The following is a 15,729-nucleotide window of genomic DNA, read 5'->3' on the forward strand; positions in this document are numbered from 1 at the left end:
TCCATCTCCCGTTAAAGTCTCTTGGACTTGCTGATAGTTCCCTAAAGGGGCCGGGCTTGGGGAAACCCACTGGATGCAGACACAGGAAATTACATTCTTGAGCACAAATTTTCAAGCAGTCTCATTTTGTAGTTCACTTTCATGCCTGTTAAATCCATAATTGACATATTGAGAGTCAGTTCATCTGCTTAGACATATGTTAACTTTTAGCCTAAAGTACATTGCTTACCATCGTGTGTAAATGTGCACCAAAATGAAATTCTGAGAGCAAAAAAGAAAAGATTTCAATACTGTTATGAGCATTGTTTAATACAATGTGACTCCTTTTGACTTACACTGCTGGGCCTTTATAAGTAAACCTACAACTACATACTTAATTGTAGTTTATTAATCCCTTGTGGGGAATTTTGTTCTCTGGAATTAATCATGGATGAACCATGAGCAGTCGGCTGCCGTCCATCAACACCAGAGGAACAGTTCGGGGTTCCATGTCTTGCTCAGCAACACTTCTACATGCTAAGAGAAGCTGGGAATTGGGAATGCTCATTCAACAAGAAGATGATTGTTCTACCTTCTACACCAGGTAAATCAGGTATAATTACTATGAGAATAAAGTAAAATCTAGCAAACTGACCCCTGAACTTTACTTTCGGACAATGCTGATGCAATTTCAAGGTTTTTCAGTTCTCATCCGCTCCATATAAAAAACTAAAGTAGCAGGTGTGAGTGACATGAGCGCTTGTGATGATCATAAACCTAAAGACGGCGGCCGAGGAGATGATGAAGACTCTGGCTTTGAACAGAAAATGAGGAAAAGAAGCTGAGAGAGAAAGAGAGAAATTAGGGCGTTTGGTTGCCCGATGGGAGCTGAACGTGAATGGGGGGGCTGATGGTGATGCTGCTGCTGCTGCTGCTGCTGCTGCTGTGGATTTGATCCAAAAAATACTCGAGGTAGTTGTAGACCAGACTGGAAATGTCATGATGGCACTCAGATGAAGTGCTATGATCCATGAATGTGAGGAGGGGCAGGGGGACAGGGTGATCTGACGGGTGAAGCAAGAATAGTGTAAAAAATTGAGTCAGGATGGCAATAGGGGGAAGACGGAGGGGAGGGAATGAAAGAGAGCTGGAGGAAGTGATGGAAATGGGACAGAGAGACAATGGTGGGAGAATTGGGTAAAAAGAAGGAGGATTTTTACAGTAGAGGATGAAGGGAAAGGGTGAGAGGAGGAGAGGGAGTGCAAATGGAGGGGCAATTTTAAGACAGAGGTAAACAGAGGGCGTTGGAGGGCGGGCTATGGACGATAAATAGGAGAGTGGTGATATTTGCACACAAAACCAGCTCAGAAAGATTGAACAAGTAAAACTGAATAACTGTATGCATATATGCCCGTGTGTGTGTGTGTGAGTATGTGTGTGTGTGTGTGTGTGAGCACTGAGTGTGTGTGGAGAAAAAAGGTAGGGGGGGAGGAGAGAAAGGGGAGAAGCGCATTGAAAGCAGACTATCCCTGGCTTTAGAGGGGCACCACCGCATAAGTGCATGTATGTGTGTGAATTTGTGTATGTGTGTGCATGAAGAGGGAAATTCCTTCAAGACTGCAGTACCCCAAACACCCCACACACACACTCAGAGAGAGAGGGAGAAAGCGAGAGGGGGGGGGGAGAGAGAGTCCTCCTTAGTCTTTCTCTCTCAGCTACCCCTTGATCTAAAAATATCCATCCCTTTCTCCTACAAGAGGCAGCAACCATTCTGAACCAATCAACACGCTCTGTCAAAGGCATCTGTACCCACCAACCCTCCATGCGTGTAAGTGTGTGTGTGCATGCATGTGCGCAACAAGGGGATCTCCTGAGTGATGGGATAAAATTGTTCTCTCCTGCTGCATTGCTAAGTAGAAATGGTGTAAGGGTGATCTCTTCAATGAAACTACGGCACAGAAAAGTGAGGAGAGGTAGGACAGAGAAAAGAGGGGACAAAAAGGGGGCGAGAAGGAGTCAGCATGGAATAGAGGGAGTGGCTCCAGCTGGAAGAGGCTTCAAAGGAATATTAATGTGACTCTGTGCGAGAGCTGAGGACAGGGGAAGCGAAAGAGAAAGGGAGTTTGAAGTCAGAGAGAGGAAAGAGGAGGAAGGACAAAAGAACTTACAGCTTCTCTCGCCCACCTCTCATGCTCCACCCATGCCCCTTTCTACAGGTAAATCTGCCACTGAGCTTTCGTCAGCCGCACTGAAACATCCCTGCCCGTCGCCTAAAATCCACCGAACCGCTTAAAAATGTGCAGTGTCGGGACTGATTCAGAGAGATCGACTGCTGTTCTTCTCTCAGGTGATGGGAAATATTTCATACCGGATGCAATATGGTGACCCTCATTTCACCTCAGAGGCAGGAACGTCCCACACAGCAAGCTAAGGTCGGCACTTCTTCATGACTCCATGAGCTCTTGGAGCCAGATACCAAACTCCAGGTAGAAGTCAACTTGGCAAAAATCAATATCTAGAAAACATCAATCTCTTCATTTTGCCCCATGTGTGAATTTATTTGATTCACAAGCATCCCACTGTGACTGCTAAAGAATTGTCATCTTCTTTTCCTTTCGGCTACGGGGTCACAACAGTGAATAATCTGCCTCCATTTGAGCCTCTCCTCCGTATCCTCTTCCCTCACATCAGCTTACTTCATGTCCTCTTTCACTCTATCCATTAATGTCCTCTTTGGTCGTCCTGCCTGGCAGTTCCAACCTCAGCATCCTCCTACCAATATATTCACTATCCCTCCTCTGTACATGTCCAAACCATCTTAGTCTGGCCTCTGACTTTATCTCCGCAACGTCTAACATGTGCTGTCCCTCTGATGGACTCATTTCTGATCCTATCCATCAACCTCATTCCCAATATGCGAATTGTCACCTGTCATACTCTAACTTTAATCAACACCAATATTATGGATGACACTGAGCCAGCAAAAAAGGCTTCGAAATGAAAAGAAAAACAAAGCAAATGGGTGAAAATAATTGTGGTATTGAGTTAAAATAACAAAGCACTGTCTACACTCTTTTGTTATTCCTTGAAATATAAATAAAAGCCAGCATCATTAAACCTTGTATTTAAGCCGATAGATTAACGAGAAATCTTTCATACATCGAGTTCAACCAAATAAGCTCACTTACATCCGAACACTTAAATTGGTGCTAGCTCTTGAACTCGAGCCGCTCATGATTCTTGAGGTTCAGTCTGCTGATACAGCGTGCAGTTTTGAGTAGCTCCGTTGCATCATCAGTGGTTGCAGTCCAACAAACATCAGAAGCAAGGACAATCCTCATACGTGTTCTTTTACAGTAAGCGGAAGATCAAATCAGCACCAAACACTGCCTTTCCTTGGCAAAGCACTATGGATTATTTTTGTTCAGTTTCTGAACTATTGTTATCTTTTCCACCCTGTCCATGATAACATATTTATTTTGGGTAGATTTAAATTTAGGTTGGTAAACCAGGGCATCTGTTGCTATGTACTCTTAAGCTGATCAGCAGCGCAACAATTTTGGGAGATCGAATGTGGACACAAGATCAATAGTACCACGACGACACAATTAGCAGAAATTCAAAGAAAGAGTACAAAATTAGGGCTGATGTACTGCCTTTGATAGAAATACATCTATACTGTACAGATTACTCATAATCTAACCCAATCGCTCCTTGGGGATTAATACATTTTTTTCCTGATTTCTGAATTCTGATTTCTGATAATGTCATTTGCAGGTGGCCATTCATCTTCTGCCTCCACCTTTAAGTGCATTTGAGTGCAGAATCTTAAATTTTCCTAGGCGACCACAGTGGGACGATGGACATAGACTCGCGTTCCGGGAGCATGATGCAGGGAAGACACATGAGATGGAGATGCGCACGACCCAGGGCAATCACAGGCTCATGCATGCTTGGAGCGGGAGGTATCAGGGCACAAGGGAAGACATCAGAGATGTCAAACATCAGAGAAGCAAAGAAAGGTGATCAAGGGAGGGAAAAATACCAATACAGAGTAAAACACGAAGACATGAAAGAGAGGAAGGGACAGAGAGATGTGATGCACAGACTAGATGATGCATGCAAATGAACTGGCTGGTAACAGTCATTGTGAAATACAAAGTCCTTTACTGTCATTTGACACCCCAAAATCCCTGTAAATCAGCACTGACTACAGACATGATTGACGTAAATTCTGTTAAAATATGGCAGAAATTTCACTGCAAAGAATATTTGACAATGCTGATTTTTGATCACCAGGTACCATTTTCCATAAAAAACATATTTTTGTGAACTTTGTGTCCTAAAAATCCCAATTACAGCAAAATACAGATGTGGATAAAGCAAACAAACAAGGAGGCGGCTGGGGCTCATTTGGAAAAATGGACATCCCTCATAGATGATAGCCTTTCACTGGCTCCTGTATTCTCTCGCCCTCATTTGCTTTAGCTGTGTTAGCTCTGTTATATTAGGCATGCTGCCCCGGCACGGGTTCTAATTGTTCATATATTGAAGTCCACACAGGCAGAGACCAGGAGTAATGTGGTCGTAATGGTGAAGTTGGTACAGTTAGCAATCCATAGGCCAGGAGATCTTATGAATTGGTTACTTGTCCTCAGCTTGCATATTTGTAGACTTAAGAATAAAACAAGTGCAGCGCTGATAATATAGTATATCGTAGCCTACACTCTTCTTCACACACTCTTATGACAGTGGAGTAAAAAGAGCTTAAACCATGGAGCAATGTCAATCACTTGAAGCTTAATATCACTAAATCCAATAAAAGAAAAAATAGGTCCACCGTCTTGGCTCTTATTCAGGATTTGGGCATAATTTATGGGAATGCTGTTCGATTTCTTGCTATAATTACTGCTCGAAATTCTGCAGTAATGGGATTCAATGTATTTTTTGCACTCACAGTGACCTTAGTTAACCCAATTTCCAAAATGCTTGTGCTTTAGCTGAGACAAATATTTGTGCCAAAATTGAAGGAACTCCCTCAAGGCTTTACTGAGACATTGCACTCACCATGCCAAAAACCTGTTTTGTGAGGTCACAGTGATATTGACCTAAAAAATGACAGTGAATGTTTACATTTGAAGAAATTCCCTCGAGGCATTACTGACATACCACATTCAGGAGAGCGGAATAGAAGGTTTGACACCCCATAAACAAAGCTCCTCTTATCTGTCAGTGCAGCAGTGGAATTACAGGGTTCTTGCATTATATGTGAGTACTATGACCTACAGATGTGTCTTTTTATTCCTGAAAACACTGTGCATACCTTGCATTAGCATGATTACATGCTAGCAAAGGAATAATGAATGATTGCCGTTAATGACAAGCCATCTGAATCCGAGCTTCCTGTGCAATGTTTCCCCCAAAAAGTTCAACACTATCTCCATTTCCTGCGACACGATCAAGATAAGGACCAAGAGGATCAATCTGCAGTGTTCAGCCTCCCAACAAAGCCAGCAGACTCAATACTAAACTCTCAAACAACAACCATGATTCCAAAAGAGTTGCTGTATTTTGTACAAGTAATATTCACAAGGGCAATTTAGAAAGCAACAATCCAATATCAGCAAGATTCTGTTGCCCTATGCCGCTGATATGACTCTGTGGGGAAATCAAACAATGGCTACACTGTGCACATCGGTTGAATTGTCTTTACGATGATATTGTGTGTGGTCTTGAGATGCGCCATGTGCATGCCAAGATGTTATTCAACTGGTGCACATAAGCCTTTTCATCATTCAGAAAAATATGGAGAACCTATATAACTAGTCTAGCGGTTGGTCGGAAACCGAAAACATATCTTCAGACAGAAATGAGTTGAAGAGTCTAATGACGTTCACGACTCATAATCTTATTTTTTTTAAGGACCAGGGCAGGCATATTGTACTGTATGAAAATTACATCTTTGCTTTTAGGAAGACTGACCTAATGTTATCCTGGATCTAGTAAATTAACATAAATAAATGAAAAATACTATCAGTAAAATGGCAAGAAAAAAAAATTCTCAGCTGATGAAACAATCTAACCTGATCAGTTTAAGTTACCCATTCAATGTCAGTTTTAAATACTATTTTTGAATTAGGACTCTCACACCATACCGGCGGTTATAAAGTTAAGTGGCTCACCATAAGGCTTTGTACCTTCAGTCTGGCAGCCACCAGCAGATTCATAAACTGTTAGTAGGTTCCATTTAATCATTTCCAGGACATAAAGGAGTCAGCTCTCATTATCTCTCAGGGATCCAATGCTGATGGGGTTTTCCCTTTCGGAGAGTCCACATAGACACATACACACACAAACACATGCACACACAGCTCAGACACGGCATATGGTGGGAGTGAGCAGCACCAAATTACTGGGCGTGCGCATCGGTGAGGACCTCTCCTGGATCACCAGCACCGCATCACTAGCGAAGAAGGCACAGCGGCACCTCTACTTCCTTCGCATACTGAAGCAAGCGAAATCCCCCAGACCCATCAAGCGAACCTTCTACAGGTGCATCATCGAGAGCATCCTGACCAGCTGTATCCCTGCGTGGCTGGAGCTGCTCGGACTACGACAGAGAAGCTCTACAGCGCATTATGAACACAGCTGAAAGGATGCTCCATTCCCCTCCCTGAAAGACATACACACCACCCGCCTCATCTGTAAAGCGTCCTCGATTGTGAGCGATGTCAGCCAACCCGCACACAGCCTGTTCAGCCTCCTGCCTTCAGGGAGAAGGTACCAGAGTCTCCACCACACTCACCAATGGCTTCATACACCAGGTTGTCAGGATATCAGGCTGTCAGGATGCTAAACTCTCTTCCAACTTTCCTACTCCCTCCATACTGCCTCACCCCAAGATGCTCTCTCTGAAACCCCCAAACCGCCCTCCCCACTCCCAGGATGCCAAACAATCCTCTTCTGCTATTCTTTCATGCTGTCAAATACTAGTCTGTATCTCCATGCACTTTATACTTCATACCTCATAGATTAACGCATCAGTGCACTTCTCGATTCCTCTACATATCCAGTACATGCGGAGAAATCGGCTGACACGGCATGCACCGGTATTTGGGAACCTAATTAAAACCAACCTCCCAAAGTAAACATGGATAGTATCATTTACGTTCCCCAAGCATTGGTGGACGCAGATGGCATGTGACTGGACGGAGTTACTTGTGCTTAGGTCTGCTTCAAGTCAAGTGTTTTGAGTTACATTAATCATAGAGAAGCCTCTTAGTTTTGAGTGGTAGATGTTAGATCTTGCCAGATAACCGATGGTCCAGTTAAGACAAACATGTTCACACTCCAGCATTTCTACATGTACAATTCATTTGGCCAGAAACTGACAAATGCATTGTTAAATGTATAGAACTGCCAAACACACCATTGGAATGACAGTGGAGCAACACCATTGTCTTGACAGCCCACTTGGCATCTTTCTTGTTTCCTGTTCTTTATCTGCTAACACCAGTGCCAATGGTCCTCCAGCCTGGAGATGCGACTATGGCGGTCAAACGGTGGATTGCGCTGACATCTGCTGGTAGGAGGGACAACACTTCTGAGCCCCAATAGGCTTCAATCAAAGTGATATCACCTCCTCCTTTCTGCAATTTTAACTGGCTTGTCCTGTGTCAAATGGAAACACTTGGCCCCAGGCACCAGATTAAATGGTTGACTGATGAATAGAGGTATGGATCCGCCTCCAGATTATAATTAGGTGGGGCAGACATCTGACTAGGGGGGTTTCAGTACTACAAACCCCTCCAAGCCTGTAGAGGAGAAAAGCAGTGGTGCACAAATACCAGCATCTTCATTCCAAGGCAGGGTAAATTTCCAAATTAATAAAGGCTTCACGGTGCTGGGTGAAATATAGTAACAGCAATAACGGAAGATAACCTAATCTAATATAAGCCCACTGTATCTTAGCAACCTTGTTAATTCTGAGAGGAGCAGCGGGGTAAGCAGCAGAAGCACAGCACCCATCATCAAAGATGCACTCAGCGGCAACACAAACACATACACACATCAATTACTCAAAAACTCTCAAACCAATGACACCACACACATGCGCATGCTATCTTAGCTACTATCTCAATTACCCTGTGATGCAGATGAATGCATACACATGGGCAGGCCTACACAATCAGGAACATACACACAGATCCTCGGGCTTACTGTAAGCAGCCAGGAGAATGGAGGGGGTGTGGAGCGGAACAATAGGATCCTAATCGTTGGGCTGCATTTCAAAGCCTCTCCTCTCAAATACACTGTTTCTAGATAAGATTTGGAAAAGCTATTTATATCTACGGGGAAAGGAACCAACCACCGACTTGATTTTCATTTATTTGAAGTCAGATCTAAATTGGGGTGAAGTTACATAATTCAAGGAGTGCGACACTCCACCTGCTATTGCCAAGTCAGCCATTGAAGAACACTACAGAGGGAAGCAGCTCAACAGAATGCACCGGGCCCACGCTATTACTGCAGCTAATAATTACTCTATCGGCTTAATAACGTTGCTTACTACACCATAGGAGCTCAGCTTGTCCGTGTGGGTACAGGCCAGTCCGCATCTAAAATCACCGCCTACTCAGGTGTAGCCAGTCCGAAATCAGGCATCCATGCTGGGCCAAGGACAAAACAACACAGCACAACGACCCCCCCCCCCCCCCCCCCAAACCACCAGATGTGCTAGGACAGAAAGACAGGGAGGGAGCGACACCTCTGTTATTCACAGCTGTGCCCAGCCAGGGCCCATACGGCGCTTGACCCTCCCATCTACCGTGTATCCCTGGAGAGGTAAGAAAGCTCCATCCATAGCTGAAAGAGCAAGAAGAAGCAATGCAGGGGATGGACAAGTGGAGATGAGGGAGGGTGAGTAACCCTGACAGGATTAAGAGACCAATTCGCACTGGATGGGGGGTAGGGAGGTAGAGAGAGGGGAGCATCAGTGGGAATACTCTAAAAGCAGAGAGGGAGGGCAGGGGACGAGTTCAATACTGGAAGGAGAGCAGTGAGGTAGAGAGGGAGGGAAGTGAAAATGGGAGGATGGGGAAAATGATTGGTGCAGGGAGGCTGCCAGAACAGAAAGATGCAGGGGAATAAATAACAACACACAGGAGGCAAGAAGGTGGAAGAGTAAAAGCAACAAAAGCAAGAGAGGGGAAGGTTGGTATGATGAAAGCGTCCATGCAACCCGGAGCCAGCTGAGCTCTATTTCCCAGGATATGTCGCCAAAAATGCACAAAGTTAAAGTCTATAAGAATAACATAATTATGATTTCTCTTCCATGAAGACATACACCGAATGGGTAGGAGATATATCAAAGCAATTTCCCCCTGGAGGATCGATAAAGTATTCTGAAAGTCTGAAAGCAACTGATCAAAGGTGGACATACACGTGCTGAGGCTAACCGTGAAATATTAAGACTACATTTGTCCCTGGTATTAAAATCAGATCCATATCTCCATACATTATCCTTCGATGATATCTGCCCATGAACGTTAATTAATACTTGCTATTAATGACTGTCGGTGATCAGCATTCCGACCACACTGCGATTGGATCTGGATATGCAAATGAGGTGTGCAGTGTTAAAAGTCACCCGACTAAAGATGCCTCATTCCTGGTCAAGGAGGGGACAGAGAAGAGGCGGCAACTTTGTCATAGCTACTTTCTATACATTTTGAGCCAGCTGACATTTCACCCAAGTAGACAGAGATCTTGTTTACAAAGATGAAGCCGATTGTCTGAAATGAATGGTATTCGGACTGTTGCTGTTGGTCAATTGGAAATCCAAAACAACACTGTGGAAGGGACAAATCTGATCTACGAATAATCTGAAAAGACTTAAACAGTACCAGCCTATCCCACTGTTTAGTAGAACTTATATTCAAAAAATACAACACGTACATAACTATTATTAGAAGAAAAAGAAATTCCTTTATTTGTCACATCAGCTAAAATTGACCACTGCATTTAACTATCATGGATGAACCATGAGCAGAAGATAGCCACTTAGCAACACCAGGGGAGCACTTAGGGGTTCAGTGTTTCACTCAACAACACTTCGGCAGGCAGGAAGGAGCGTGGGAATTTAACCAGGAATGTTTGGTTCCAAGGACGACCGCTGTAACCCCCTGAGCAACACCACCTCGCAAAAACAATGATAGTGAGTGTGCCCTGATTAGAATCTTATAACAGAAATACCAGTTAAATGCATGGTACGAATGATATCCATTCAACAACAAATGACGATGTTGGTTAATCTGTCAGCCTAACCCTTGTATTTTGCTGCAATAAAAGAGAATGTGAAACAAAAATCAATATTACATTACATCAACAAATGTTGACAAATGGCTACTGGTGAAGCTGAAGCTGTAATAGATTACAATACATGGCAAAATAATTGAATTGCTCCTGAATGGCTGAGTCTTGTGTGATTATAATATGTGACCTCTGAGAATTCCCAACTCTAATGTCACAGGGGCTCAGTCATATGGAAAAGCTGCGTGTCATCAAGAAGAACACGTCAATGCTCATAAAAAACAAACCAAAAAAAAAAAAACAGCAACAAAAAACATAACTTTCTGATGGTACATTTCCAACAATTGAATTCTAAGGTATTCTGCTATATCTCAGCCTACTTGTTAATATTACTGTTTCACAATATCTTCTCTGGTGTGGAGAACTATGTGTCCGCAAATAAAACACAAAAAAAAAAAAATTAATTAATATCTCCCAGTACAAGTACTTTTGTTCCACCTTTTGGGGAAACTTCTTGCAGTGGTTAAGCAGATTTTTAGGAGATTTTCTGCTAAATTTTGGAGTAGCAGGAAGTTTCTTCATGACTTTTTACTTTGATCAATGTGAAAATAAAATGAATTTGTTGAAAAAATAAAAAAGTATGACATAGGCATATGCAGATTGTTAAATACAGTCTTTGCAATACAGATTCTTTTTTCAGTATTTTTCAACACATGTTATGGACTGTCTAGGTAAATGACGGATTTGATTATTTTGAAAATAATCAATATTTGCAGTTGATAATGTGCCGCAAGAGACAGAAAGAGGCACAAAGATTATGCTGATTCTGAGTTTCCCGCTCAGGTTTTAGAGGCCTGCTCCCACTGCCACTTTCCACTAGCCCGGATAAATAAAACATGAGAGGCTGAACCACAATACCAGCACACTTAGTCAGCAACCCCGTGCAGAAACCAATAATACATACACACCCCGCCATAGCAAAACACAACCACCACAATCAACGAGCAATCACTCAGAATGAAAGCGCGAGGCACAGATCCCAACTTATTCCTTTCACCTGGACAAGATTGTAATGCAGGGCATGCGCCAAAACTATCCACTGCAACTTTTAGTGATCCATCCCACTGCAAGGCACTTTCCCTGCACTCTGCATCACACTCACCTGAACCTCTCCTTATCATCCAAATATCAGTGAAATGACTGAGACTGCAGCTCCCTACAGCCTACAGCTCTCCACAAAGGACTCTCATATTGATGTTTTATTAACAGGGCCATAAATATTGAAAAGACACTTTCTAATGAAGCCATCGTAAAAAAAAAAGTTCCAGAGACAATTTACAGTGTAGGGGAATACAGGGTCCTTGAACATGGCACCCTCCACCTCCTTCTTCTGCTCCTTCAACAGCCCACATTTTTTGCTCTTCTCTTTTCTTGTCAAGCGAAATCAATGAATTGAAGGGGGTTGACAAAATGCCACACCCCCTTGCAAATATTAATCATAAATCAAGGGCTCTGAGTGTAATGAAGCTTGTTTCTGAAGAAGGCAAGCACCGTGAATGTGTTCGTGGCTCAGGATGACATTATCATACAGAAAGGCAGAAGTATGTATGTGTGTGAGGGCTGTTCCTGTGGGTGGATGAGTTTTTGCAGTTTTTTTCCCCTCCATGTAGCATGACATTTGGATGGCAAAGGGCCCGTGGCAAGGCAGATCTCCGTGGCATTTCCGACAGCTGTTTACACACACAAACACACACACACACACACACACACACACACACACACACACACACACAAACACACACACTAAAGCAGCTAAACATGTGTTTTTGGTACAAGCTTTGCATGACTGCAGCCATTCACCTGGTGGTAGTTTACAATGACATTATGTGTGTGCGTGTGTGTGTGTGTGAGGCTGAAAAAAATATCCTGTAAACAAGGTATTAGCTGATTAACATATTCAAATGATAGACTTAGATATCATCATACTTTACAAAACTTTACAAATTCCTAATAAATCATTATTTCAATAGTGGTTGAAGTCAACAGGTGCGTTGATGTTTTCACAAACACTACTTGTAGGCTCTGGCCTGCAGAAAACTTTACACAAGCATTTATTATTATAAATACAAAGTTATATAGTTCTGATCATTGTAGTTCCCATATTTTACCACCAAGAGATATTACAGGGATTCCAGATTAATTGCAGTTACATTGTCACTTGCAAAGTAACACTCTGCACTTGTTGATATATAACCAGTAGCCAAGCTCATTTCTTGTTTTCTTCTTTGTGGCAAAATAAATAGCAAATCACTAAGATAACGAGAGACATAGAAAGAGATGGAAAGAGAGATAGAACATGAAAAGGAGGGAGAGAGAGATTTTTAAGACATGAAAAATGTCTGCTGACTTGTGATTCTACATCACGATGATGAACCACTAGTGATGTTGATCCTGCTGACCCTTAAAAATCTTCACTCCTGCTAGATATTGCTTTGCACAAGAACACAACATAGAAATGTAAATATTTTCCAGCCGGGTTTTAGCATCACAACATAAACATTTAATAACTGAAAAAAAGACCACCTGCAGTTTTGAGAACATGCTTTTTTAAAGCTTTGATTTGATACGTTATGACAAATAAATTGGTATTATATGTGCATCCAGGCTCCTGTATATCATCGGCCTCAGGACGTTATTTTGTGGCCCCCTACTTGGGGTTTGAGACCCCTGCTTTACCGTATAAATAATGAATTCACATCTAACTAATATAGCCATTCATTCTCTTTCCAACTTAGTTCTGTGGGGTGTGCATGCATGAGTGTGTGCATGTGTGTGTGTACATGTTATCACTAATCTCCATTAGTGAGCCAGGTACCATTCTCTTGTTAGAAGCCAAAATGAGCTTGAGAGCAGCTCTATTGATTTCAATAGGAATGTGCTTACACTGGCATCAATATAGCTGCACATTTCTGATACCTTCCTTTAGAAGCTTCCCTACTCTCCCCTCCTGCCTCCACATCCTGTAATCCCCCCCTTTTCCTTCCACCACCTCCACCTACTCCTTCATCCTTCCAAGGTGCTGATACAGGGAAAAACCAACACTGCAACAGAACAACCGCGGCTTAGCTACGCATACCAGTTTGTATCCTTGATCGAGTCATATGAATCCACACGGAGGGTTCAGCTCATTTTTTTACATCTGTAAAAATGATAAAAGGTTGGAGAAGGTCTCTGAAAAGAACATTAAGATATTGGTCAATATTTGTAACAGGGGTTATCTTGTAAATATGTGTCAACGCCCAATAGATCTATTATTGACTGTGTTGATAAATTCTGTCCCTACTTTTCTGTGATCTCTCATTCATGGCAAAGAGGCAAGGAAGGATCAGATACAGAGGATTAAGGGGTCAGTGTATTGTTACGCTCTGTCTAAGAGGTCAAGGTCAGATGGGTATTGGCTCTTCAGATTCAATGACAGGTTTTTGATCAAAACCAAAAGTCACAAGCATGCTGACTAGGGAGATTGTGAGACGAGCATGACAAATGCACAGTCCTGATTGGGACAAAAAAGTCCTATGAGGCGCAGCTGTCAAGTCAATAACTGGAACAGGGGACACGGTCATATTGCAAGTGACATCTTGTTCACTAAGTGGAAAGTTAATCTAAACCGCATCTCCACAGGATCCCCATGTGGCTAAGACGCCAGCCTCGTCATCGTCTGGTCCAACGGCTGCCCTTCCCATGACCAGCCACCGTTCACTGTCTACAAATCTCATTTCATGCCATCCGTGCTTTTGAAAAGGCAAAACAAAAGCCCAATCAGCACAGCTGAGGCTTTAGCACATTGTTACAACAATCATCATGAAATCAGTGGGACAAAGCAAAGCGGAACTCTGAAGCACCACAAAGTATGCAGCAGTACACCAAGTACTGTTAAGCTTAGGGAGGGTCTGACTGGAGGTTCTTACAGGAGATAGAAGTTCTTGCTTTCAGGTTTATCCACAAATAATATCAACTTCCTCAATGCCTTAAATTTGAACAAATTCCCCTCATAAACAATTATATCAAAGAAACTTCCATCAAGCAATGGACTGCTTACGTCAGGTTTCTATTGATGGGGATTTCTCTGGGATATCCTAAAAGCAGCAACAATTGAACCAGGGAAACAAATGACGCAGAGAAACAACATGAATGAAACAGAATATTTTGTTAGCAAAATACCATTAAGGGAAAACTTGGCAGAAAAAAAGACAAACAAAGCAAACAAACTAACAAAGCAATTTTAGCATGCATCTGTCATTTTGTATGAATGACTGGATGATACCAGGAATGGTTGAACTGGTGGACCTGGGATTCTAAAACATGGGTGTGAATGAAGCAGTGGATGCTAGTCAGTTATATTTTACAGCAAGACCATGACTTTACTATTAACATTGTAAATATACTGTTTATTTTACTGTTAAGAATCACAAGCACTCTGTTCCCCAATATGTTAATCCAAAGATTTTGCTTGTTGGAACCCTAAAACCACATGCGTCAGAAATGTTTTGCAGGTATGATAAGAGATGGGATCATACCATGATTGTGTTTGCATGAGACGAGATGCAACTGAATTTTATGTGCCTCATTAAATCATGTTATAGACTATGGCACCTGGCAAGAGCAGTTTATACTTTCAGCCTGTCAGAAGAGACAGTATGCAAGGAATAGCTGAGATGTACCACAGAGAGACGTGGACGTACTGCTAGTGCGTGCTAAGTGAGTATCAGGCCCCTTTGAACACCTGGTTAGGATTCTTTAATGGGTTCTTCACGATTTTTGAATATTCTTGATTGATATTGATAATACTGATGATTTTAAGAGATGACTTCAAGCCCTTACCCCTTAAACCAGATATATCTACTTCTCAAAAAATCATTATTGCCAATTACAGCTGATACATTACAGCAGTAATTACAACAGATACATTACATCCTACATGTTGTAACAGTCATTTTTCTGAAGTGTATTCTTTCAAGTAGCTCCAAACACAGAGGAAATGAAGTCCAGTGGCTTAAAGTTAGTCAAAATGGGTCACACACTGCCAGTGTTTGTTGATTTGTTTGTTAATGTGTGAGTGGGTGGGTGATATTACATGTGTGTATTGGTGTGCATGTGTGTGCATGAACCATTTGACTCGCCTTATTTCCCTGGGTGCAGAGTTTTACATGCCCCCCCCCCCACGCGCACACACACACACACACACACACACACACACACACACACACACACACACACACACACACACACACACACACACACACAGTGCCTGAGGCCCAACTGTACTAATCAAGCAGCGTATAAGCAGCTACCTTCATTACATTCAATCCTCTGGATGGTGTCAGCAATTACATTGCAGCTTGACGCTGTCAAAGAACACACGTACACACAGGTTCTCTT

The 15,729-nt window shown here is 42.5% G+C and overlaps 1 protein-coding gene across 8 annotated transcripts in view; it reads right to left on the reverse strand.

The window, feature by feature from the left end:
• The window catches only part of gphnb (gephyrin b), a 96,515-nt gene that overhangs the window by 63,706 nt on the left and 17,080 nt on the right, over positions 1-15,729 (reverse strand). The window lies entirely within an intron of this gene.

The sequence above is a fragment of the Fistularia commersonii genome, chromosome 20 (genome assembly GCF_037954325.1).
Source record: "Fistularia commersonii isolate RoL2024-O1a breed Wild chromosome 20, RoL_Fcom_v1.0, whole genome shotgun sequence".
Taxonomy (NCBI): Eukaryota; Metazoa; Chordata; class Actinopteri; order Syngnathiformes; family Fistulariidae; genus Fistularia; species Fistularia commersonii.